Raw genomic sequence first — 6,780 nt, forward strand, 5'->3', positions numbered from 1 at the left:
GAAATAAACATTTGAAATATATGAGTTTGTATGTAATGTATGAATATAATATACAAGTTTCACTTTTTAAATGGAATTACTGAAATAAATCTACTTTTTCATGATATTCTAATTTTATGACCAGCACCTGTACTAGGTAAAGACCAGGTGCATATTCAGCATTTTGTATCTCTACTTCGTTTTTAAAATGAAAAACTCACCATCTCCAAGAGACGTGAGTTTTTCTTGACCTTCCTGCCTCAGCAGTTTGGTTTGGGTTTTCTTGGTTCTTGTCTGTTCACTTGTTAAATACTGGCTTTGTCTAAAATGTAAAAACGTTTTGCTGCTCACGTGTCCTTCAGTACATTCAACCAAACAGCTGATCTTCAGAACAAGACTGGTTTCTGTGTATATTTATTGATTTCTCTCAGATTAATGTGTTTCCTCATGTTTGGAAGCAGTTGTTTCACAGCGACACTGATCCATTCCTCTCATCATTGTTGAGTTTGTTGTTTTAAAGCCGGAGTGCAGGACTGTCTGCATGTTCACATGTCTGACTGTTTTATAATCTCTGCTTCACACTGAACACTGCAGCTTTGGTCGTTTGTGCTAAAAGCTCATTTAGTTTCTCTTAAATAAGTTGAAGTTTGGCAGCACCACTTACAGACATTATTTCTTTTAGAGTATGAAAAGGAAACTTTTAGTCATCTGAACTTTGGACCATCACAGTAAGTGCACACAGTCTCTGGGGAATGATCATTAAATGGAATTATTCTCTATTTGTTTTGAAATTAGGGGACTGTGGAGCAGATTTCAGAAACTGCACGGCAGAACGGAGACAGTATTTCCATTTGAAGTGTTTTCTCCAGCTCTCTGTGACCTCTGCTGTCTCAGGATGCTTGTGTTCAGCACAGCTGCAGAACATCTGGAACACCTGTGGGAGGATGCTCCTCTCCTATTGGTCAACAGACAGGAAGTAGCAGATCTACTGTGCATGCTTGTGATTCCTCAGTTTATCTTCAAGTTTAGAGCTTAGTTAAAAAAAGGGAACAAGGAAAACACTGACCTGTGCCTTTGTTTTTTAACTAAACTTTAAACTTTAAGCTATAAAATGAGGTAAAATTATCATCTTTTAATCTAATTGGTGCATTTTAAATGTATTTATTTATTTACTGGTCCATTYATATGCTTTATTTATGCATTTATTTCTAATTATGAGCGTTTGGCTCCTCCATACTTTACTGCAGCGCTGTGCTTCATGTATGTAAGTAAAAACCTGGGTGTCTCAGCTGTAGAGACAGGAAGGTGAGCAGCGTCTCATTAATGCAGTCTGAACAGCTTCAGGTTGGTTGGATGATGATGGATCATCTCGCACCTGAAAGCAWCTTGTTCCACTAAAACTCATTTGATTTATGGATTATCAGAAATGTGTGCTGACGTTGATGAAGTGCTGCGTTTTTCATTCCTACAAGCGTGAAACTCTGATAAATGTTTTCATGTTGTTGGTTTCTCTTTTGGAAGACAATATTTGTCGTCTTTCCTGCGTTTGACGGGAGCCAGCTCCGAATACAAACACTTTGTTGGACCTGTAACCATACGGGCTTCCTTCCTGCACAGATTAGATGTGCACCTGTTCAGCACCACGACAGGTGTGTGTTTAATGATGTTTAACGCTGAGAAACCAGCAGACAGTGGCTCTTCCTGCTCCTCACATCACCTCAAGTCAAATGAAGTTTGTTTGAATTAGAACAGTGTGGTTTTTATACATGCAGACTTTATAACAAGTAATAAAGTCATAAAATCTTCTCCTTTTACAACCTGATGTCAGGATAAAACCAGAGTCTGTTTTTGTTTTAGTTTCTGTGCAGAGTATACAAAAATTCTGTGCATCTCCTGSGGGCTAAGCCCCCCTTGTCCTTAAAACTTAGTGACGCCCCTGAATGCTACTATGCTGGGGTGATTGACGAGGATCATGTAAGACTGGTGGGAAACCTGCAGTTTCTGGCTGTTTGGGTGTGTGAGGTGACTTTCCCTCTATTTCCTGTCTCATAACAAAGTGGGAGCACACACAGCAGGCTGTTTGTTTCACCAGCACACAACGATGCCGTTAAATCGCAGCTGTCATTGGGCATAAAACCAGGTAATGCTGGGCTTTTATGGAGGAAAGTAAACACTTTTTGGGGACTTGGACRTTACGAGACAGATGACAATAAAGGGTAATTTGTCCTGGATGTAAAACAGGTCAGGAGTGGACRTTAAAAAGTCRGGATTTAAATCAACCCTAACCAGCTGAAGTTAGCTTAMCCCTTTARTGTTGGTGTGTTAGTGACGTCACATGACCYTCARACATRTTCAAACACACAATGACACTTAACCCTTTAGTGTTGGTGTGTTACAGTGATGTCACATGAACTTCAGACGTGTTCAAACACACACAGATGATCTGCAGAGCTGCTGAGGGCAGATTATCTGAGTGTCCATGTGACGCAGGGATCACATATTTATTTGACCATCTGTGCCGTGGTGTTGCGTGTAATGTTGTCCAGTAACGTCACGGAACTCCTGAGAGGTCCTTGTGGTGGTCTGAGCTGAATGGTTAGAAATTATTTGATGGAGGAATGTTCAGGTTCAGATTAATTCGGGTCCCAAAAGGGCAATTAATGTTGCAGCGAATGCATGGTACATATACATACAAAGACATAATAAAAATAGTTAAAAAGTTACAAAACATGTATACAAAACTTTTAAAAGGTTATAACAAGTTAGATACAATAAAGTGCGCGAAAACACAACAAATAGAAATCAGTGAACAGTTACTAGTAACATTGGCATCATTGGTATCAAGGAGCMCCAACATTCAGATGCAAGTTTCCCTACTTTGTCCTGCATTTAAAAGAGAAATAGCTACAGGGATGAAGGAATACTTGTACCTGTTACTTTACATACAGAGAAGTCTGAGCCGGCGCCCAAAAGRCAGAAACTAGAACTCAGTGTGTAAAGGAAGCTCCTCCTACTTTGTTGATTTGTTTTTATTTATTTGAATCCAGGACTGAAAAAGGACAAGAGGACATGTATGAGGACATATTAGAATGGTATGAGACATATAAGAGGACAACAGGACATGTGAGACTGTTACACAACATGTGTGAGGACATRTATGAGAACAACAGGTCATGTTAGATTGTTACATGATATGTATGAAGACAACATGTRTGAGGACAGTAAGACATTATGAGAACAGCAGGACATTATCAGGACAGTAGGACATGTATGAAGACAGTAGTACATGTATGAGGACAACATGTTTGAGGACAGAGGACTTTATGAGGACAGTAGGACATGTATGAAGACAGTAGGACATGAGGACAACACGTATGAGGACAGCAGGACATATGTATGAGGATAACATGTATGAGGACAATAGGACATTATGAGGACAGTAGGACTGTCCTCCTCTAATGAGTTTCAGTCCAATGAGGGACCACCTTCAGACTCTGAGCCCCTCAGGTCTTCAGGTTTCTGTTTTCCCTCAAAGCTTTTTGTCCTCTKCTGAATCCTGACGCTTGTCTTTTAGTCCTATAGGACAATAAAACAAGATGTCTTCATGTTGTCCTCCATCTTGAAGACAAGWTCCTGATCCATGGTTCTGAGCTTTGGCAACAAGACGAAAAGAAGCCCACCCCCCAAGAAAAGTTATTCAATCTTCTTATATCTTCTTTTGTCCCAGCTGAGCAGATCATCTGCAGGTGTTGTCTTCACTGTCCTCTCCTGTGTCTAATTAAAAGACTTGTTTTGGAAAGTCCAGTCCTTTAGGTGGTTTTAGTCCTCCTCTGGGGGACACCAACAACACTGTTAAGAACTTCATTTTCTTTTTAATCTCGCTGCAGCTCAGCCCAAAGCCTGGAGGATTTAAACACAACATAAACCCCTCCACAGGAAGAAGGAGCAGTGTGGGCCGTAAACGTGACCGGAGACAGGATCCAGAGACCRGAGCCACAGAACTGGATCAAAGAAAACTCCGGTAATCAGTCACTTTGTCTAAAAGGCTATTTCATGCCAAATATGAATCAACGAGCGCCAAAAGGGAGACATTTAGCTGATTCCTACAGGGAAACCACTCAAACAGCAGGATTCCTGATTGATGGTGTCTAAAATCCACACAAATGTCCTCGTGTGCTTCGTCCTGCAGCAGCTGTCCCGGATCTGTCCACCAACGAACAATAAACAGCCCATCATGGAGACGCTTGGGGATTACAACCACATGGAAGAGAAACAAGGGCTTCCAGACAAAACGGGCTTTTTGTGCTCCAGAGCAACTGTTTAGGTTTGGACCGGTCCTCCTGAGGACGGCACCTTGTTGTCCCTCGTCTCCGACGAGGGGGTCTTAAAAATCCTTGGTCCGTCCGTCCATCCCTTACAGAATCTGTAACTCACACAGAAAGGCTAAAATACACCAAACTTGGTTTGAGTCATCCATGTTGCATGTCCAACCATATCATGTGTCATATGACATCATCAAAGCCCCACCCCCTGACAACAGGAAGAGACCTTTTATTTTACTTGGAAAGCTCCATCTCTGACCCTCTGGAATCAGCAACAAATCATGTCAGAACACAGATAATAAGTTGATCTCACTTGTTTTCAAACACAAACACTTTTTGATGAAAGGCGTGGTCATGGCGGTGCGGTGAAGTCTGACATCACGCCRTTGACATATATGTGGCTCTAAAATCCACATATTTCAGTCAATCTGCACCAAGTTCACTATAGTGAATCCTAACCCACCCCACTACAGGAATTCAGTACAATTTTATGGGGGCGTGGCCTAATCCCTCCACAGCACCCCCTATAATTTTAAAAAATCAGCCCCAAGCCATGCTTGGACCTGGAATCATGACATTTGGTACACATGTGTAACGACTCAGGAYCTACAAAAAGGTCTCTTGGAGTCGTGGTTCAACCCCCACAGGAAGTCGGCCATTTTGGATCAAAGCTACCAATTTGTCTCTCTTCTTGCACATGTATCTGAGCTAATCAACATGATCCGATCTGCACCAAAGTCTGCGTGYACCTTCGGGGAGATCTGGTTAACACGTTTGTGTTGTTTGAGCAGATCACTTTATCCTCCGTCCATCCRTTGGTCCGTCTGTCTGTTCACCTTATGAGATGATTTAAATAATGAAGGATGATTCCAACAAACCTACCACCAGCTGGTCACTATTAGATGGTGATGGGGGACATCAGCGACTTGTTGTCCTGGAAGAGCTCCTCTTACCTGAGTCACGGTGAGGTCAGCTCAGCCCAGGAGAAAACACAGACTTCCTGCTYGCATCACGAGGAGCAGATTCCCCGAAAACAGCTGGACAACGAGCTCCCCGGAGAGCATTCATGAACTTCATCAGACCTGACTGATGAACAGCAGAAAATATAAACARTGAACTTTGTATTATCTGTTGAAACAGGACCCAACACTGAAGAGGTTAACACTCTAAAGCCCCACACAGCATGTGGAGGGGATTACATTTCCTGTTTTTATTGATAATTCAGCCACAGCAGCCCTGCTGGAACCATCACTCCTCACCTGCACATCAAGCTGGAAAAGTATTTTCAGTCCCTGGGCTCCAGAGACAAAAAGGTATTTCTTTACAMCCATCCAGCCCGAGGCCGAGCACGACTCGGAGATATTAAAGCCGAGTGACAGATCTAATTATCACCTCTCCGGCTCTGATGAAGAGTTCTACATTAAAGCAGATGTCCTGTGCCCTCCAACCAGATTCCACCTTCGCTAATAACTAAGAGTAGTTATCTGGAAACCTGCTGGGGGTACAGCTCAAAATAGGGGGGAAGAAATGTGCAATRAGGTTGGATTTATGGAAGCGGGAGATCATCATTATTCCAGAGCTCTCTGCAGMGGCTGCAATAATGCACCCATCATTTCTCACTTTCCCCCCGTCTCTTCTCGTTTGTCTCACGTAACAACCACTTTTCATCAAGTCTTTCCATCCCTGCCCTCGCACTGCTCCAGATGGGACTCCAGAGGCAGYGCTGAATGGGAGGTTTTGTTTGCAGAAGGCACACCCAGAGACAACTGCAGGAGAGCCACTCTGACGAGCTCCCTGCCACTCGGCATCTGCCRACAGATTCCCTTTCACTCCGGGTGAGAGCACTCAGGAGGAGGCGGCGGGGCCTGGTTCTGCTGACAGGACGTTATGTTGCTCTGGATCGTTGCTGCATTTGTTGTCCGGCTCAGATTACTGACCTCCTGTCTGTTGTCTTGTTTCTATTTGAGTCAGTGTGGCACCAAGCATGAAGGCCACGGCTTAACTGGGCTAACAAACAGGGAGTGAACTGTTGATGTTAAATAAGAATCAGACAGGAGTCTCTGAATGAMAGATGTCTCCATCTCCAGCTTCTGCACCAGTYGGRTCGTGGAGGCAGCAGGWCCAGCTGAAACCAAACACTTGTCTCCTCAGAGACACTCTCCAGCTCCTCCTGGGTGACCCCGAGGTGTTCGCAGACCAGAGAGGATAAATAATCCCTCCAGTGAGTTCAGTGTTTGTATCCTCTGTTAAACAACCTCCCGAGGGAGGGGTCCAGGAGGTATCAGATGTCAGGACCACCTCAGTGGACTCCTTACGATGTGAAGGAGCAGCAGCTCCACTTTGAGCTCTCTCCAGTTGTTGGAGCTCAAATCTTGGCTCCTGGATGGCAGTATAAAGTACCACAAAGTGATACTTAAAAGTACAGTACAAGTATCTTACCAAAAAGTTACTTTGGTAAAAGTTAAAGTCTCCTTTAGGA

This window comes from Austrofundulus limnaeus, unplaced genomic scaffold, assembly GCF_001266775.1.
Source record: "Austrofundulus limnaeus strain Quisiro unplaced genomic scaffold, Austrofundulus_limnaeus-1.0 Scaffold189, whole genome shotgun sequence".
NCBI classification, from domain to species: domain Eukaryota; kingdom Metazoa; phylum Chordata; class Actinopteri; order Cyprinodontiformes; family Rivulidae; genus Austrofundulus; species Austrofundulus limnaeus.